This window comes from Pinus tabuliformis, chromosome 3_1, assembly GCF_031772625.1.
Source record: "Pinus tabuliformis cultivar Carrire ecotype Pingquan chromosome 3_1, CPIR1, whole genome shotgun sequence".
NCBI lineage: Eukaryota > Viridiplantae > Streptophyta > Pinopsida > Pinales > Pinaceae > Pinus > Pinus tabuliformis.
The window spans coordinates 929,698,357-929,720,411 of NC_142301.1; the positions used below are offsets into that span (position 1 = coordinate 929,698,357).

Consider the following 22,055-nt stretch of genomic DNA (forward strand, 5'->3'; position numbering starts at 1 on the left):
GCTTCACTATGTCATGTTTCATGATAATATGTGTGTCCTCCAGGTTTGTTGGATTTAGTCCAAATTAATACTTCTAGTGATAATCAATTTAGGATCATTTTGTTGGTGGGGAAGGCATGATATTTGTTGTATAGGACAACTTAGATTGAAATTGAATTCCTTCCATTTTTGGATTTGTTGTCATTTGTAGGTTCAGTGTGCTTAGAATTTCATAGGTCAAGAAGTTCCTCTTGTAGCCTTGAAGATGAAAATTTTCCTAGTGCTAAGTTTATCCTTATCTTTCATTGAATTATTATTTGAGCTTATCTAGTTAGTACTTTGGTTTCACTTTGCATGTTTGTATTATATATTCATGGCTTAGAAAAATTGTTCAAGGATTTAGCATGCCCTTTAGTTGATTTCTCCGATATAGAGTTTGATTTTTCCTCTCTAGAAAATGTAACACAAGTTTTCTAGGTGCGTCTTTGTAGTGTGTTCGTCATTTTCCTTCTATTGATCCTCATATTTATATCTATGTTATAAAAAAGTGGTTTTGGGAATTTGGGGGCCAAGACAATCTTGTATATCAAAGCAATTGAGTTACCTTGCAAGAATTTGATAGTCACAAACCTTTAATCAAGTAGATGTCCCTGTAGCTTTGGATCTCAACAAGATCAATTGCAAAATATATAAGAAGAAATATATTATATTCAATTAAATCGCAATCAGTAGTTGCCAACATCACCTCTTCTCTGGAAATGGTTATCAATCATTACAGTTTGATTAATAAATCAGAAGATGAAATCTCCACCCTATGACAATTATTGGAATAATTTCAACTTTCTATGGGACATCATTTTGAGCCTTCCTCTACAGGCAATTCAGCCGACTTTTCTTAGCTTAGTGTCCTAGATCTCAAAAAACCTGTTCCCATAATGGAAATTGGTTTTTCCCATTGTGTTAATGGTTCTCCTCATCTACTGAAGTAGTATGGAAGTTAAAATATATAATATTTTGGGAGTTCTTTTTGGAAAACATTTACTTTCTAGTTTCTTAGTTCGGTTGTAGTTCGAGGCTAGCATTTTGGGGATATAGATAGGCTAGAAGAAACTTTATGTTTATGCATGGGATCAATAATTCTATCTCTTTTGATGTGCCTTGATGTATTAATTGTGCTCCATATAAAAAATCTCAATTAATACAAATTCTTGTTATGGTTTTATATGTTGTTTCATATTCTACTCTAAAAGATAAAATGTTGAAACAACTACATTAGGTATGGAGCTAAATATCACAAATATAGAAGTGGCCCAACTTTAAAAAATTTGTAATTCTTCATTACTGTCTTATGATTTAACTATGTGGAATTACAGGTGGTAGGAAAGGGAGGGATTATATCTAATCCCGAAGGAAGATTTGTTGCCAAATACTCTTCAGAGATGGGTAGGGAAACCAACAATCAAGCCAAAATGTATGGTTTTTTATTGGGTCTAACTCTAGTTCATGACATGGGAATTTTCAAACTAATAATTCTTGGAGACTCTATGATTACTATAGAAAATCTAATTAATGGCTCTTATCCTAAGGAGAATCTCCTCAAGTTCCTCCTCAAAAGAATAAATTGTGCTTTGGACTTCCTACTCTCAAAGTCTCTCTTCCATATCCTCATAAGGAAAATTTTGGAGACAAAACATCAAGCAATTCTTTCTTGCCTATTAGAAGTGGGTCAAAGGGAAATTAATGGTCTTAAATAATGGCATATTATTCCATAAAATACACAGTGTACTCTTTCCACTCCAAGCAATTATCCCCACATCACCCCCTTGATATCACATTAAGGGACAATTTAATCATTAGTGTGAATCCACTATAGGCCAAGTTGGCTAGCATCGTGGGTAGTGCTAATAAATTTAACCATGCATGGGAAATACCTTTTACTCCCCACACTCATCCTCCTCCTATACAAAAGAGCCTGCCTTGTACTGCTCCACCACCTTGCAGAGTGATGAATCTGGCAAATTAGAGCATGTTGTATTTTATTCGTGATTTGATTGGCATCACATGTGAGGGCCACCATTCTAATGTTAAATCCTAGGCCTAGTTCACCCCCCCTCCCCGCCACAATTTTTTCTAAGAAAATTCTCCACAGGGGTTCTCTCCCTCTTGCTTCCATTCAAATTATGTGCTCATTAATTTCAAGTCATCATGGCATCTTCAAGTTTGGGCACCAAGAGCCTCTGTAATGATCCATTGTGATTGCTAGCATTCTCATGCATTAGTGGATCGATGAAATGGCTTCCCCAGTCATGTATCTTGTTCAATTGGAGAAATTCACATTTCGGAACCTGTCTTGTGCATAAAAGTTGGTAGAAATAGAGCTCAGGGTAGTATTTGCATCTTGGATTTCACCTATATTGGGAATCTCTTTCAATTTTATCTAAAGTGCCTATGCTTGTTTATTTATTGTCCCTTCTTCCTATAGAAGTGAATTGCTCTGATCTTTTTTTCTTTTGTTAATTTGAGTCACTCTAGAACCTCCTATGGCCATCTTCGTTGTTCTAGGTTATCAACTCCTTTACTCCCTCTCTATTGTAAAAGGTAGTATATGCTCCACATCTACAGGTCCCTTCTTCTCCCCCTCCATCAATCTCAAATCTATTTTGATTAATCACCCATCCTTTGGTGTTGCACCATCTATCACTTCTTCCTTGGATTCCCTAGTTCACATTTGCGTCTCATGAAACCCCTGTCACATCCACTTCCTGTACAAATTGAGACTAGCCTCTCCAACCTCCTCAATCTCCCCCCCCCCCTCTATATCATCAATCATGTCCACAAGTCTTAGCATTTCAACCACCATTGGAAGTTCCAAAGCTTGTAATGCATGCAACAAGCATATGGAGGCCCCTGCACATGAATAATTTGGAGAAAAAATGGCAAATTCATTAACATATGAATCTTCTCACTTTCATCATTGAATAAATATGCTCTCAAAATAAAACTCTCCTACCACAATCATGAGTTGGACACTTTAAAAATACAACTAAGATATCTAAAGCACAATGTCCAAGCCTCGAGGAAACACAACATTGTGAGCTCTGCTTCAAGCCCACACTATAGCAATATAAAATTTAACTTAAACAGGCCCCCAAAGGAAGTTGTCTTATTTCCCCTCTAATGGGACCTTTATGAAAATTTTCCCTTTTGTTATAACAATTTTGTAGAATATATGTATGTTAATTAGATATCATAGTCTTTTCTTTAGATCCTTTAGCCAGCTCCTCAGTAAAGGATCCTTGGAAAATGATGCAATGTAATGAATTCCCCATGTATTTGTTGCGACCGGGAGCAGATTTAATATAATCAATACTCATTTATGTTTAAAACAAAAACTATGGGGAATTTATTATTTTTGGACTATGAAAGTATGTGTTACCTTCTATAAATTAGGTTACGATAAAAACATGATGAGCACTTAGAAAACTTGATGTAAATGCAAATTTATTATTTACAACTTTAGGAAGCAAAATATTTAATATGTTATACAAAAATTGTTCGCTCACAATGTCATTATTTGTGTTGATTGGATCTCAAATATAGAAATCAATTAGTAACATTAAGCATGTACCCATGAAAATTGAAATGCGTGTATTTTAAACACATGGATCATAATGAGAGAACATCTTGCATGATAATTTCTTCTATGCCAAATTTTTCATATTAAACGTTATGGAAATGAAAGTTACTTTGATATTAGTTAGTTGCTTAATATAGGGGAAAAGAATATATTTTTGTTCCCTCAAATCCATTCAAAATGGGGGATAACAACATCCAATAACACCCTACAAATATGTTAGAGAGAATGATATTATAAAAGTGGAATTAGTGGAGTATCAACACTCCAAATATTTTCTTGAGAAGGTGATGGAGGTTAGAGAGGTAGTAGTGAGTCATGTTCACATCCTCTTGTATTATTCTTAAAATTACAAATGGAAATAATAAGGACAAGTGTGCTTTTTCTAGAATGCAATTATTTATTTGATAGAAACAACATATATCCCAGTTGTTTCCAAATGTTAAGATATACCTCAATTTTTTTGCACAAATTCTTCAATTTGTTAAGATCCTTGATGGAAACTACATTGGAAAATTTTGTGAAGGACATTATAACTTTAGCATGGAAGGTAAAACCAGATGGTGATGATTAAGAATCAGCATATGTACCAAATAATTAAATGATGAATGAGTTAATTTTTAGATGAACGCCATGAATTATAATTAAAAATAAAAAATAAAAAACAGGTTGGTCTATATCAACAATAATAAAAAGGTCTATAGATGTAAAATCCTATTAGCGTGATTGGCTTTCAAGCGTTTCATTTTATAAGGTGGCTAAGGTTTGAAATTGGTAGTAGTTAGGAGGGGGCACCAAAACATCCCACTATGTTAAGAGTTGGTGTGGCCCAAGCTAGGTGATATCCTCGATTGATTTTGATGGATTAGATGCCCCTAGATTACAACTTCTTATACCATAGGCTAGTTTGACAAATCACAAACAAATATTGGATTTGTTAGTTATTACCTCACCTTTAGGTGCCTTTTGAAGGTACCAGTTGCATTCACTACTATAGTCATGTGTGATTCCTAGTAGGGTTTGACTGTGAGGTAACCACATTTCATGGAGAGGAATTTTAAGAGGTGAAGGAAATCATTATCGATTGTCAGTTTTGGGCACATGTTAGGTTTGTTCTACAATTCACCAAGCTCACATAAAATATTATTTGGTTTTAAAATTTAGATTAACTAGTGATTGGAGAGGTGTATGAGTGGAAGGACAATATGTTAAGCTATATCAAAGACATTGTTGAGTTGGAAGAAGATGTCTTGTATGATAATATTAAAAAATAGATTGTTAAGCAATGGCATAATCCAAATGTTTCACTCCTGGATGCCTTAGCATATGTCTTACACAAAACTATTACTCTACATCATTGATGGCCCAACTAATAGTTGGGGATGGGGCTAAGAGTAAATCTCACACAAATTGAGAGGTTCATAATGTTTATATGGCTACATTCATAATTTGTTTTGTGATGGGATTGAGTGTGATCAAGTATGCTACAATTTGAGCTTTTACATTAGTGGCCATGGAGTCATTTGTTCTATTCATGTAATCAAAGATTGAGATATGATGAATCATATAGAATGGTTGACCATGTATTAGGGTTCAGCCACCTATCATTGCATAAATTGGTGGTACGGTTGCTTTCAAAGTTTGTGAACACTTTATATAAATAGGCATTGGAGCACCTACAACTTCACCCACAATGTCAAGAGTAACAACCTAATTGTAGCTTGAGAGGAATGGTGTGTTTATGTGCATTATAACCTAATGTTGTTGTTCCATTATTGTGAGGCAACAAAGTGATAGAACACATAGGGCTTGGGGAAACAATCGAGAGGATGATAATTTGGATGATGGAGCCATACATTTAGAGCACATGAATACTAAATTTTTAGATGATGGGACTCTTTGGCCTAAGAATTATCCTTAAAATACATCCACTTTCACTCCATTCACACATTTTCTCACCTCTATTCCACCACCATGTCACCACATCAACTTCACTTTCATCATTAAATGGGTTACCATTGTGTTTTCCAAAACATTATTAATTCTTATTTTTTTTAAGTGAATTTGTAGTTAATCTTTAGAAAATAATATCCATATACTTATACCTAACAATTAGAATGAGTTTGTTGACATGTGTAGGTACAAAGGAAGCTTCTAAGACACCCTTATGTGGAACTCTATGTTCAAATTCGAATTTGAAGAGATCATGGACCTCATGGAGAATATAATGGAGGATAGGGTTATGTGTCACCATTGGTTGAGAGATATGTGGATTTGAAGAGGGAATAGTGGATCCACATTTGTGAGTCTATTATCATAACTTTTGTATAAATAGGAGTGTTATATCCTTCATTTGTAATTTGGAATTTAGAATTTAGAATTGAGAAGTTAGAATTTAGAACCTTAGGATCTTATAAGTTTGTAATGAGAAGTTAGAATTTATAATCATGGTAATGGAGATTTTTTAGAACCTCTTGGAATGTAGAACTTGTAATTGCAATTTGCAATTGATGATAAATAAAATGGAGCTTCTTTGATCTTCTACATTTGACTTCTCTTTTGATGTGCTTGTGAATCCTTGGAAGGTCCCTGGAGGGTGACGCAGTTCCAGAGAGAATCTTGGAGCAGCTTTCGTTGTCCAGCTAAGGAACTATCGAAGTTGTTGTGGGATCAATCATCCGGTTGCTTATCAGCCAGAATATCTATCTCTGAGGAGAGGTACTTATGCCAAGGAAATTATCTGAAGGGTGAGCCATTTCTGGCACCCTAGTTGCATTCAAAAAACTGCATAATAATAAAACCCTTGTATCTGCTACACCGGTTTTCCCGCATTGGGCCTTTCCAGGGACGATTGTCCAAAAATAACAGTGTCCCTTGTGTGATTGTCTCAGCTATTTCAGTTTCTGATCTGTATATGTGTTGAGGCTGCATTTATGTTTATTTTTGTATTTATATTTATAAATAACTTGTTAATGGAAATAACACGTAGGAGATAATAAACCAGTTAATTTAGTAGGGATTTCTGATGTGTGAAACTTAGAAATTTCAACAGTATGGTGAAAATGCCTTGGTATATTTCTTGACTGAAACTTTAATTAAAACAAAAATGCCTCATGTTGAAATTCTAGGAGAATGCATGATGCACCTTATCTTTTACTATTACAAATTTCAACTATTGACCTGAAACCCTTTACTGTTGATTACAATGTTCTTACTATTATAATTTTTTTATGTTTACAGGCTATTGTTGAGTGAATTGACATTACTAAGCAAGATAGTTCAAGTCCATGTTTGTCTCCTTATCCTTAACTAGAATAGCATGTACCTATTTTTTAAGCAAAAAAAACCTTTTCAAAAGGATAACAACATCTATACCTATTTTCTATTACTTTCATGTTTCCCTTCCCCATATCCTGCAATCATGCCTACCTATTTTTGTATTTATTGAGAAAAAAACTCCCCTTGTTTATTATTTATTTGTAATTTGTTAGTGTCAGTCTTTCCAGCCTTCCTCCAGTGATCAAATATGCTCTTACAAAGTGGTCTTCAAGCAAAATTTGGTCACTAGGCATTAGGTCTAGGGTTTGCTTTCACTCCTTTCAAAATTGCCCAAATGTCGGTCCATGTCATCATGCAACTGAGCCTATCATCATTCATAGGGTTTTCCTCATCATGTCATGTTCCATTGGGTCATTTTACACCTTGTTCATGCTTTAGTTGCGCCTAGGCAAGGTCATTTCCCTCTCCTAGGGTTTTGAAGGCAATTTCTCTTGGATGGTCAAATCATCGGCAAAACTTGTATCCTGATGTTCATACACCTTCCCCTATCCTTAAGTACCTTATCAAATGCTTTCCATCACTGAGATCCCCCAAATTCCTCATTTTCGCACAAACCCTAGTTTCTTGCCACAACTTGGCAATTTTCTAGGTTGGGCTTGTGTTTTGCCCTTTTGGACCCCTTCCCCTCGCTCGATCTCTGAGATTCAACTTTCCCCTGCTTCCTAACATCCCTCCCTACTTCCAAAAATTTCCCCAAGAATTTAGAAGCCCCTTATCCCCTTCATTTCGCTTCATTTCGATAAAATCCCTTGTTTCACACATCGGGATAGGTTTTACTCACATGATGTTTCTGAGCAATCAAAAATGAATTTGGGAAAACTGAGAGAGGTTTTTGTCCACAACATGCCAACGAAGAAAAACCTCCTTCAATTTTTACACAGGTGTCATTTTTTTAGAGAAATGTCAAAAATACCGTTGCCTTAGGAGAATCGAATGCACCTCTGAAGTGACCTTGGGAAAATCAAGTTTTCTCCTAGCTTGGTTGGCCAAATGACTTTCTTGATGAGTCAAATGTTAACTAGACACAAATATCTTTCCAATGAGCTATCATGAGCTCAATTTGGAGTTGAGGAAGGCATTCAAAAGTTGACTGCAACAGCACTCTGCCTTGAGGCAGCCTCATTTGGCACATTTTGACCAGTCTTGAGAGATTTGATTTTTGACAAAGAAAATGAACTCCAAATTGAAAAATTCTAACTTTTTTGGAAATTAGACTCAAATACCTTTCCAACGAGCTATCCTGCGCCTGATTTCGACACCGAGAAGGCATCTAAAAGCCTCCTGCAAAATGCACTATGTAGTTGGGTGCGCGCTACGCATCAGGGTGGGCGCGCTACGCGTCAGAGGCGCGCTACGCATCAGGCAACATTTCTCAGTGCAGTTTTACATGTGCGCTACGCACCGGGGGCGCGCTACGTGTTGGGTGAGGCGCGCTACGCGTTGGGATTTTTGTCCAAAAATTCGCCAGAACGCACTCCAACTCCTCTTCTCATGCATCAAATCACAGGTACAATTGAAGAACATGAAGAGGAGGCTTTGGAGGTAGACTTTGCTAATGCATACCTTGGAGGTGGTGCACTTAGTATGGGAAAGGTTTTCAAAATATGAAGGATATGCTTCAGGATTTCGTTTTGCTGGTGACTATGTTGATACAAGGTGTCATGATTTCTGTGGTAGGCGAGAAACAAGGATAGTAGCAATTGATGCATTAGGTCATCCTGGGGAGGGACAATTCAGATATCAAAAACTTATTCGAAATTCATGGCTATTCAAATTTCATCGATAAGTTTGGTATTGACACACAGCAACAATCTTGGAGCTGAAGAGGATGAAGAATGCTCAGGCAGTGACAAGAATGCTATCAGCAACAGGTTCAGTCAACAAATAGAAATTGTAGATGGTTAAGTGGGTGATCAACTACTTGGAGCAGCGCAACAAACAGCTGGAAGATGAACACACACTTTATAAGCTGCGGCAAATCCGGGAAGACCGAAACTTGGCCCGCAAGAGACCCGGTGATTTGACACCTATTGAGCGAGAGTCTATGCTTATCTGGGTGAACACTCATTTAGAGAAATTGTTAGCCAAGGCAAAAAGAGACAAAGATATGCTCTGCCATATGAAGAATCATTACTGGGCCCGCATGCATGTTTGCAAAGCGAAAATGAAGATCCTTAAGAGGCGATTGAGCAAGGCATTAAAACGGTGAAAAAGGACCGATCCACTTCATATTTTGGCTGAAGCCACCTTGAAGGAGCATGGTGCTCAATGATACACCTCCAGCTCAAAATTCAGGAAATTTGGAGCAATTTTGGTCAATTTTGAATTTTTTTTGCCAAAAACAGGTTTTTGCCCTCAACGCGTAGCGCGCCGCGCGCTACCCTTAAGTTGGGGAGGTCCATTTCATGAAAACTCAGAATTTTTGGATTTTTCACGACAAAATACACTTTCTCAGCCACTTCCAAGACATTTCATTGAGGTTTGGGCCCTCAAAAGGTCAAAAAACAAGCAAAAAATGACCTTCTGCCACTTTTTGGACACACAGGAAGCAGTCTTGGGAGATTGCATTTTTGGAGGGGAAAATTGCCACCAAATTGAGAAATTCTACTTGGGCTGGAGAGTAGACATCCAGACCTTTCCAACAAGCCACTTGTGCCTCATTTGGATGCCGGGAAGTGCCCCAAAAGTGGGCTCAAAGGCGAGCTACGCGTTGAGAAATGGCGCGCTACGCATCAGGGAAATTTGCCAGTTTTGCACCTTCAGCTCAGGAAAACGCAGCATTTGACCAGTTTTGACTTTTTGGTGGGATTTTTCATCCTCCTTGATGTAATTGATGTAATTTTATGTTGACATGACACTTTTTTACCTATTCTAGAAGATTCATTCATAAAATGGCAAAAAATTAATGAATGAATTGGTTTCCTAGCTTATAGAGGCAAGTTGTTTTGATTGCCTAGATTGTAGTGCTCAGTTTAGAATTGGTTGAAACAGCTCCTAGGATGATGAGCTCGACCCCTAGAGGCAAGGAAATGTGTTAGCTTGCCTATATTATGTACTTTCTTAGTCATTTTCATGGTTGGACTCTTGAGGGATAAGCTTAGACTGTATTACTCTTTGTATCTCTGCAATTTTGGCAAAGGAAAGACCAGGGTTTTGCAGCACTATTTGGGATTCTTGTGGTGATTTGTGTTGATGGTGTGTTTCTCTCATGTACTTGTAAGTTTGTTATGTGTATCATTTTCCTACTCTTCTCTTCTGCAAATTAAGTAAATGAAGTGTTAAGGTAGAATTCATGGTTTCTATGCTCTGCCTTTAAGTTTGCTTAATATCTATGTTTTCATCTGTTTAAGGAGAACTCCTGATGGTTTCTTGCTCTCCTTAGCTCCTCACCAGTCATACCTATCCATTCACTTCCTTCAAAGGCATCAAAACAATCTCCTACCTTGCCCCAAAAAGACCTCTGCAAAAACTGTGTCTCATCCCCGCACCCAAAATTGTCGTGCTCAGTTTTCCAACAAAACCCTAAAAAATTGAAAACAAACTTTCCCTATCAGTTTACTAGCCTAAAATCAGTGTTCTTTATTGGTCATCTCAGTCCTTTGAAGACCTTTTGCCGAGATAGACCCGGAGAGAGCCCTCTCCTGTCCCCGTAGGGCTAGCTACGAGGCTAAGTGGTTTGATGTTGCCTTGGATTTTGCCTTCCTCAGCCTGAGGCAAATTCGAGCGCTAACATAATTCATGCAACACAACCTATAAGAGTAGTGTTATGCAAACACAGTATCCTTTCATATCATATCTTTCATATTATTGTACATATTTGATAGAATTTGAGGTTATGTGTGTGTAGTTCCACATCAAAAGAATTGATATGGTAGTGTAAGTTGAAGCTTCTATACCAACTATATTGCATTCTCAATATAGATTCATTATTTAGTGGATATCTCATGGAATTTTGTAAACCTTAATGTCGAAAGAATTAATTTGGTGCACATTTTATGGCGAAGTGGTTGAGACATGTTGAATTCTTTTTTGTCCAAAGGTTAGAGTTTCCCCATGTATATTTAAACCATTTACAACTTGCTAGCTCAATTCGCCATTTTTGGATATTTATTTCAATTATTTTGAATTCTTTTAGGTTCAACCAGTGGTCATGTAATTGCCTCTTTTAGTAATAAGACAATGTTGAACTTATCGTGAGGACTTGTATTCTTTCTAGAATATTACTTTCTGTTGAGTTTGGCTAGGATATTGAACACAATACACGATGGATGGATTTTTTTTGCTAAATTATACTTTGTCCTTTATCTATGAATATTATTCCCATGTATTTCAAGGTCATTGTCTTTGTGGTTTTTAGGCTTGCAGTTGATGTCATTATTAATATTTTTGTTATTCACAAACAATAGGGTAATCGTAATGTAGCATATATTAGATCATCAGAGATACGTTAACTACCTTAACTAATACAGTTATTTTGTATAGCATATATGCATGGGATATCGAAAAATTATAGATTGCATTCATTATGCCTACAATTATTGAAAGGCTTAGTGGTTTCCAAGTGATAAATGTGTTCTTGTTCTTTTTATTGTCAATATTAATGTTACTTCCCTTGTAATTTTGTAGATCTCTTGTGCTTTTATTGACAATGCATTATATTTAACTACTATTATTTTCGATGGTTGATAAAGTGAAAATATGTCTATCGTTTTTTGGTGTTTCTAAGAGTGATGCACCACAAAACATTTACTCTAGGAAATTTAAATATATACAACAATTAGGAATGGTAGAGAACCAATATATTGTACTAGAAAACTACAATGCAAATATCGATATGAACATAAAAATGAAATGGAGACAAGATAGACTGGAATTCAAAGTAACAACAATGAGACCCAAATACAAGTATTGGGGTTATCTGCACACCTAAGTGTGGATTTCGAAATGCAGTGGAGGAAGAGCTACCCAAAAGAAACTATTATTATATTGACACGTGAAATGATATGAGATACAAAATAAGGGTGGAAACTTGTTTCCTATCAGAGTACATAGGCCCTTATTACAAGAGATTGTCCCTTTACAATCATTAGTGTGGAGTACCCAAGGACTAAAACATTACTACAAAAAAAGTGTTTACATAAAAAATCTCTAATGTATATAGAATATACCACATGATAAAGATGTTGTGGTCAAACACCCAACATGCCCTTTACCTTGGGAAGCTTCTTCCCCAAAGCTAGAATACCAAAATAGTAGGATCCCAATCTAAAAATATTGATATGTAAAGATGCATTTTTTCCACTTTACAATTCCAAAATATGCATGGTCATAACTCAAAAATTGTGGGATTTTTATAATATTTGATCATGTTACCCAACTTTTAGCCTCTGAATTAATTTTTAGTGTGCACCTACAAAAGCAAGTATGAGTCCACTTTATGACTAACTTATTACCTCAATAAAGAGTAAAAATTGGACCCCAACCCCTCAATTCGTGAAAAAAAAATGTTATGCCTTGGTGAATTTGAGTATATCATCATTTTCATCCTAACCCCTTACCTGATCACATTTTTTCCAATGAAAGCTTCCATTAAATATTATAAAAATAGCATCTACATTGAAGGCTTTTTATGCAAAAAAAATGAGCTTCCAAATTCATGGATGCAAGCTCGAGCAAAACTCAAAATCAAGTTGACTAATTACCAAAATTCTCATAAGAATTACATAAATTTGACCTACAACAGGTGGAGTGCTACACTTCAAGGATACACGTGTCAAGTGCTAGGGTGATGTCATACACAATAAGGTGTCTAAGATGTCGTAATTGCACAAGATGTGTCCACTCACCTCCACGACAAGCCCACATGGATTCTATTTATTCTCCTAAACCATGTGCTTTATTGGGTCCACCACCCATGCATGAACATTGTCATAACATAGGAGTCCCTAAGCCAACTCCCATCCTCCATACAAGAATTGACGTTATCCCATGTTGTCTAGGGCTTGATACCTCACCCCACCTAACATGCACAATGATCCTTCTCATATGCAAGTGAACATATCCATGTGGTCTTCATGAAGGACATCACCCAAGTTGTCAAGAGAACTCTGATGCCCTAGGTAATAATGCTAATTGGGTACCCAACTGAGTTCAAGTAATCACTCCAGTTAGTTATCTCCAATATGCAAACCCATCACACCATCTCCCATTTACAAATCCATCTCTAACCATTGAGAAATATGAACATGCACCATATAACCCAAATGTGATTAAGCACCCCCAAACATGATTAAGACACTTTTAGGGTGACCTAAAATTTGCTAACATAGAGGTTGGGTCTACTATTGTGCAAGTTGTGATAGTTTCAACAACAATGTGTAGAAAATATTGGTTACTAGTTTAGAGTAGACACATGGATTTTTTCGGACTCCTTTTTGTGTGCATCAACTTAATAATGCATTAAAAATCACTAGCAAAATTTAGTGGGTATCCACTTGGTGATAGCTACAATAGATTAACAAATGTTTATAAACTATTGTTTCTCCTGAAGAAGGAATTCCTCAAGCCCAAGGAATTTCTGAATAAGGAATTCCTCAAACCCACATATACTAGATGTGTTAGATATTATATCTTTCTTGAGAGGATGTTAAAGGTGGAACCATAGCTGTACGTCATGGTTGTGACTTTGGATTGGAACAAGTGGGTAGAATCCAACATAGATGAGAGGAATAAGATCAGGCCTCAAGTATTGGATAGTGATTGGCTCATAGATTGCAGTTATTTGGTGTCATTCATAGGCCCTAAAGTGGAGGTCATTTTCTACAGTAACACAAAGCCTTCTAGTGTTGGCAAAATGTATGATATTTTTGCTAGGATGTTGGGGGCTAAGTAAAGGTGGTGTTGTTTTAGAGAGAGACCATCATTAGAGTTATCTAGGGCAATATTTTGCCCATTATCCAATATAGGGATGGAGGGATGAAGACACATGTGCACATGGAAACATATGCACTTAACCCAAAATGGTATATGGAAAGGTGTGGTGGGGTTTCTCCCATTAATGGTCACTAGATCAAGAATGGATTTTAAACTACAATTACATAACTTTACAATATAAATTAGGGGAGAGCACTTTGAAGATAGTGGATTTAGTTTGTAGGTCTCACAAGCCCCTTCAACAAGCCTAATTTGAAGGAAGATCATAGAGACTTGTGTTAGTATGATGAATTTGGTCGATAGAGGATGCATGTGATGATGCATTAGAGATTCGACATCATGCTATTTTCCTTTTGTTTTAGAGTATGAATTTCTTAGTAATAGCGAGGAATTGGACCACATATAGTTTTATCCAATTTATTAAAAGGAATAGACTTACCTCGAGGAGAGTGGAGAAGCTAGTTGCAATGCATGGTGCTCTACTTCTTACAAATGGGAAAACAATAGAGTATTACATGAGACCAGTGACACAATGGAATGTGGATCCAAATTAGGAGACCAGTGAAGCAACGGAATGTGGATCCAAAGTAGGGGACCAATGACACATTGGAATGTGGATCCAAAGTAGGGGACCAATGACACATTGGAATGTGGATCCAAGGTAGGAGACCAATGACATGATGGACTGGACGAGATGCAACACGGTTCACTTGATGTACCATTAGGTACTCATTAGAGTGGCTCTAATTTAGATAGTCACAGTCCCACCGATGGTTTTCATGTATTCATACAACACGTGGATGGACAGAACCAATGAATGGAATTGACTCCTTGTTGTTCATTTGAAAGTGTTTTCCTTTAGTTACTTTCTCTACCCACTATTAATGTTTCTTTAACTCTAAATACTAATGTTGAAGTCTTTGATTCTTTACTATATATGAATTAATATGTTTCATTTAAAATTTGAAACTATGTATCTCAATTTTAGATCTATCTTAACTCCAGATGTACGAAGAGAGAGGTTTGATCTCTCTAGGCGCTATGTAGCTCTGGAATTAAGATGGATCTAGGTTTGTCTAATTATAAATATAATTATTATTATTATTTTTATGTAATTTGACTGAGTCAAAATATTTTATTAATAATTATAGTTATTATTTTTTCATTTTATTTTATATATTTATTATTTTTAATATTTAGTTCTAGATTTGATCTCTCTAGGCGCTTTGTAGCTCTCAAATTAAGATGGATCTAGGTTTTTTTAATTATAAATATAATTATTATTATTATTGTTATGTAATTTGAATGAGTCAAAATATTTTATTAATAGTTATTATTTTTTCATTTTATATTATATATATATATATATATTTATATATATTTTAATATTTAGATTTGATCTCTCTAGGGGCTTTGTAGCTCTCGAATTAAGATGGATCTAGGTTTGTTTAAATTATAAATATAATTATTATTATTATTTTTATGTAATTTGACTGAGTCAAAATATTTTATTAGTTGATTCTATTACAATAAAAATAGTTATTGCCCCAAGAGGGATTTCACGACATTGTATGATAGAGATGTGTAATGCAATATAAGCATTTTCACGGTCAAAATAGAAATAAAAATAAATAAATAATTGTTATTTTTCTTAGGTAATTAACCTAAACATGATTTGCTCAAGTTTAAATAAAATTGAGATAATGGTAAATTAGTCCATTTACCATTTTATGTTAGATAAATATTTTGGGTCCACTTAAAACCCCATAATTTTTTCCCTAATTTTCTTCTCTATTAAATTTTATTTAAAGTAATAAAATTCAATTGAGCTTTCCTAGCATATTTGAAGTTTCCACACATAATTGATATTTGAAGGTTTTTTGTGCGAGGGCTATATATATATATCAGTATAGAAGATTCACAGAACGACTCTGTGACAAGGATTACCAGGTTGGCTCGTGAATATTGATAAAGGTACATCTTTCCTACATCACACAGAAAGTATTTTAAATTTTGTAGCTTTATAATAAAAATCTCAGATCTTTATAGATGTTGAATGTAGCAAACTCGACCCGATCCCAACACCACTTTCTTGGCTGGCTTTCTTTCTTTCTTTTTTTTAAAGTGATTCAGGGACTTATGAGTTAATATCCAGTAGTGGAGATCGTTGTTTGAGCGTGAGTCAATTGTTTCAGTCTCTGTTAGTCTAGATCTTTAAGATTCCTCGATCTATTTAAATTCTTTCTTCGGTATTGGGAAGATTTGTTTTTCTTGAAATGAATGGTCATTGCCGCGTGAAACCTTTGAATTAATGGAGTATGGGAATCTTGTTTCTAAACAAATTTTTTGCTGGATAAATTATTTCAACAGCTAGGCTAAAGATAGTTTATGGGATAGATTGTTTCATCATCTCATTCTTGTATTCAGCCTTTTTCCTGTAAATTCTTCAAATTTCTCAACAAACCCTTTGCTGGATAAATTATCCCAACAGCAATAGGCTAAAGATAGTTTATGGGATAGATTGTTTCATCATCTGATTCTTGTATTCAGCCTTTTTCCTGTAAACTCTTTAAGTTTCTCAACAAACCCTAGCTACGAGAATAGGCTAAAGATAGTTTATGGGATAGATTGCTTCATCATCTGATTCTTGTATTCAGCGTTTTTCCTATAAAATCTTCAAGTTTCTCAACAAACCCCTTGCTGGATAAATTATCCCAACAGCTAGCTACTAGAATAGGCTAAAGATAGTTTATGGGATAGATTGTTTCATCATCTGATTCTTGTATTCTGCCTTTTTCCTGTAAACTCTTCAAGTTTCTCAACAAACCCCTTGCTGGATAAATTATCCCAACAGCTAGCTACAAGAATAGGCTAAAGATAGTTTATGGGATAGATCGTTTCATCATCTGATTCTTGTATTCAGCCTTTTTCCTGTAAACTCTTCAAGTTTCTCTACAAACCCCTTGCTGGGTAAATCATCCCAACAGCTAGCTACCAGAATATCTGCATAAATTTCCCTACTGCCTTTGAATGCCTAACATTCTAAAATGGAATGCTTTTCCATTCCCACTTTTCTGTAAGAGCAAAAGATAAATACTCTTTATTCCCACACTTCTTTTGTTTCACAAGGGAGTTGATGAGAATTAGTCCTTAACTGAGCAACAAGAATTTTAGCTCTCCAATAAATATTGCCCTCTATGTATGTTTTTTTGTTGATGATTATAAGTGGGATCAATATAGTATTTTTTCTTTCTCCCTTGCTCCTTATCCCAAGTACCCTTGTGAAACATACATAACAAAAAATTTTATCTCTTTGTTATTTGTGGGATATATGTTTAACCAAATATCCCATTTATTAAACCATTTGTTATTTTGCGGCATCCAAGTTTAACTAAAATTTGTCATTATTCTCTTATCCAACTTGTTTTAATTCACCAATTTGATAAAATAACAAAAACCAGCAAAATTGCTTCAAACGGATAAAAGCAGGTTGACTACATCCAACCTTTGTGCAGTAAACTTTAAACTGCATGGTTAAAAAATAAAAATACAGAGTCGCATTACCTTTTAGAATTCGAAAACATTTCAAACAAGTTCGGATCTCAAATCGAACATGAACTTCAGCAAATAATTTTTGCTATGACTACAGGGTTTCATTGAAATTTGACTATAGGAATTAGCAAACTAAAAAAACGTGCAACATGTTTTATGTGTTGATCATTTGTGCAGAGACTCAAGTAGTTTCTATTCCAATTTGCAACACGTTTTATGCTTGTTGATTTGTCCAGAGGCTCAAGTCACCCGGCACTATTTCAATTTCCTCGAAGATGTGTGTAGACTCTAGAGCTGGAATCTAATCTTCTTTCTCTACCCGAGGCTAATGCCCTTGCCTCCATCCCTGTGCATTCCAGACTCATCTCCAGCCACGAATTATAGCTTACATTGCATGAATTGAAGGTTAATTCATTGTTTCCACCAGCTTGTTTCCACCAGCTTATAACAATCAATGAAGGTTAATTCATTGTTTCCACCAGCTTATAACAATCACATTTGTATTTGTATTCACTCACTAATGTTTATACAATCACATTCATGTTTATAACAATCACATTCAGTCACTGATGTATATAATAATCACATTCAGTCATTAATGTATAACAATCACATTCAGTCACATATTTGTATTGTTAATATAGATTAGGGAATGATAAATTAGTTTTGATTTATTTTAAATTATAGATTTATTAGGAGTATAGTACATTTGGGTCTCATCGCATAATTTTCTTTATTTTTGTAGCCAACTTGGCGGATTAACATCTATCTTTTTTTTTCGGCAGATAGCAGGCGCGTAATCTGATACATATCAAACGCATAATCTGACACATATTAAGAAGAATTTACCATGGCGGAGTGGATGATCAGCAGCGAGGAGCATTTGATAAGCTCCGATGAGGAGAATTTCATGAGCACCGATGAAGAACATTTGATAAGCTCCGATGAGGAGAATTTCATGAGCACCGATGAAGAAAATGAACGATTTGATCAGCACTACCAGGAAGCTCTTCTTCCCTCCATCCATGTCCCTCCAGTACAGATCATCCAACTGATTACAGAAGAATCTTTATTGCAAGCACAGAGAGAGGATTTACGTAAGGTGATGGATATCCTTGCTGTGAAGGAGCAACATGCTCGCACACTCTTAATCCATTATCGCTGGGATTTTGTGACATTACAAAATGCAATTGCCCACAGAGGAATTGAGTGGTTGTTTTCACAAGCGGGCGTTGCGCTTACACCGGCATCAACAAAATCTCTAGTTACCATCTGTTATAAGTGTGCAGAGAAAGATTTGAAGGAGGGGGACACGGCCACAATGATGGATTGTGGTCACACTTTTTGCAATGTCTGTTGGACGCAGCACTTTCTTACTCAGATAAGCGAAGGACAGAGCAAGCGGATTAAGTGCATGGCTCCCGATTGTAATATCATCTGTGATGAAGACATTATAAGAAAGCTAGTCACTGTAAAAGATCCTGGAGCAGCCCAACGCTTCGATCGCTGCCTATTTCAGTCGTATATTGACGATAATCGCAAAGTGAAGTGGTGCCCTAGTGTACCCCATTGCGGAAATGCAGTTCGAGTTGAAGGAGATGTTTACTGTGAGATCCAGTGCACTTGTGGACATCAATTTTGCTTTAATTGTTTGGCTCAACCACACTCTCCTTGCTCCTGTCTGATTTGGAAGCTGTGGGATAAGAAATGTCGGGACGAGTCTGACTCTGAGACATCAAATTGGATTTTAACTAATACCAAGTCGTGCCCCAACTGTCGGAAGAACGTGCATAAAGATGGTGGCTGCAACTTGGTGAGCTGCGTATGTGGCCAACACATCTGTTGGTTGTGTGGTTGTGGTATTGACAATGCATATGATGCGCATAGTTGTGGTAGCTATAAACAAGATCGGGAGATGGATCTTGGGAAAGCAGAACGTGATTTGAAAAGATACACACATTATTACTCCAGATGGAAAGTACATCAGGATTCATTGAAGCTTGATGCAAAGCAGTGGCAAATATTACGGAAAAAAATTATGCATTTAGAAAGAAAAGAATCCGAATCCGGTGTCAGTGACTATGGTTGGCTAATAGAATCCGGTGTCAGTGACTATGGTTGGCTAATAGATGCGCTGCGAAGGCTTTTGAGATCAAGTGTCAGTGACTATGGTTGGCTAATAGATGCACTGCAAAGGCTTTTGAGATCAAGACGTGCCCTGTCTTATTCTTATCCTTTTGCATTTCACACCTTTGGAGATGACATACTGAGGGAAAAACTGACAGAAACGGAAAAAACATTGAAACAGAACCTGTTTGAACATCATCAACATCAACTAGAGGCAACGGTAGACAGGCTTTCAAAGATGATTGATGGAGATGAACAATTTCTTATCACCAACCGGGAAAAAATTATTGATCTTAGTGTCCTCACTCAAACATGGTGTGCGAAATTGTTCGAGTTTATCGAAAAGGATTTGTTGCCTGTCTTCAGGTTGCCAAGACATTTCATTGCTACCTATAACTCCATGGGTCTCCACATACTCTAAAAAGTATGGTGAATATCAAGAGACAAAATATGGTGTTATTGGTGTTAAGTTGTATTTCCTATTTTATGGTGTTGTTGGTGTCAAGTTGTATTTCTTATTTTATGGTCTTGTTGGTGTTAAGAGATAAGAAGTTACTCATACCCTCGGAAGGTAATTTTTACAGTGAATGAACAGTTGGTTTCTTTATTTGAATGGGATTTTATGCGCTTTTAACGAACGGAGACTTATGTGAACCTTCGCTGTGTTAGGTGAGTGAGCGGCTTTTGTGTGTTGTTTGTGAATGGCTTTATGTTTGTTTGCTTTTATGAGATGTCCTTACACAATGCTTTGACATGCATTCTGGACGATATTAGATCACCATTACTGAAATCCATGATGAGATAATTTACGAGTGAGTGGTAGATGTGGTAGATCTACATGCTGAGATAATGTACCAGTGGTAGATGTGGTAGATCCACTCAACTGAATAAATCGCCTTAGCTAATCAGAATTTATATTCAGATTGTTGATCATGGTGATAGTATCTTCAACTGTAGTTCCCTTCTAAAACCAAATTGGGAACATAATAATCTAGAGTTTGAATCTTCAACATTTTTACAATTGGAACATAATAATCTAGAGTTGAATCTAGATTAATTATAGAGTAGAAAAAATGAAAACTACTTATTGGTTATTCTTTGATGATATTTATTGTACCATGGGGAATGTTATTATTGTAGAATTTTTTTGTTTACTACCATTCTCGAGCCATTGGGCTTATTTTCTGTCAAATAAAAATTTGGATTGTACTCTTCCCATCGTTTGTCCTCGAAACATCAAATAATTGAGCTTAGTGGTGATGGGTAAATTTCATGGTGATAGCAAAACCACACATATTTAGAATTTAGAGAAAATTTGGTATGATTTTGTCCAGTTGAACTCGTCATAAAAAATGTTAAAATACTTTTTCAATAGAAATTTCAAATACCTTGTCCTTGTTAATAAGTAACATGGACTTATAGAGGGTGTATAGGGGGAGGCTAAGCAGAAGGCATATTGGTCTTGTAGGATAAAGTAATAGCCTCCCCATCGTCATAATCATCATGGCATGCAAGGATATTTTATAGTTGTAGAAAAAATTCCAAGGCACCTATGTTGCATCAAACCTTACTACTATCTAATACATATGCATAATGAAGTTGGGCACATACAGGGTCAATGAGGGGGGAGGTTGAGCAGAAGGCATATCAGTTTTGCACAATCAAAGGAGTTGTTTGTATCTTTTCATGCTCAAAATTGTGTGTACTCTTGCCATCCTAATTTCCATCTTAATTTCTATCACTAATGTTATGATTCAAAGGAATTGTGTGTATCCTTTTCATGTTTAGAATTGTGTGTACTCTTGCCATCCTAATTTCTATCTTAATTTCTATCACTAATGTTATGATTGGATTCTATGAATTGTATAAAAATGTACATTTCTCAATCTATCACTAGCACAGAATAATTGTTTAATGTTTTTTTTTTTGGTCCTCTGTTTGATTGGATAGAAGCCTGGGAGATGATTTCCCACCTTCAATATTTACGCACAATGTGTTTTCTACAAAATTTTTAAAATGCATTAGAATGGTCATTCACTTTCATTCATTCTACTGAAAAATTGGCATCTTTGCTGGCAAGACCCATGGTTGAGCCATTTGTGGAACTTGGATAATATATCTCACCACTCTGGGAGTCTCTGTCTTGACAAAGCTAAGGATTGTGTGAATATGATTTGGATTGTCACGTCTTCAACATTTAGTTGTGTTGTATATTTACTTCAGATACTAATCTTGCCATTCTTGATTCTATTCTCCCATTTATGGAGTTTGGGTATATTTCTACTCTATGGAACTGGATATTAGAGTTTATTTCACCCTTTCATGGTGGAATTTGTAGCCAATCCTGATAAGTTGTTGAAATGCTTACTTTGACCAAAATTTATTGGTTGAATATAAAACTAATTCCCGTAAAGTCAGTCGGTTGACTGTAAATCAAAAGGGTTGATGTCGCTATAGTGACTACAGCCACAATGTTTGGTATTATCAGTTC

The 22,055-nt window shown here is 35.8% G+C and overlaps 1 pseudogene; it reads left to right on the forward strand.

Annotated features, from left to right (window-relative positions):
• The first annotated feature begins 18,287 nt into the window (after nucleotides 1-18,287).
• Nucleotides 18,288-19,985, forward strand: LOC149190800 (putative E3 ubiquitin-protein ligase ARI1 pseudogene; annotated as a pseudogene).
• Nucleotides 19,986-22,055: the final 2,070 nt, after the last annotated feature.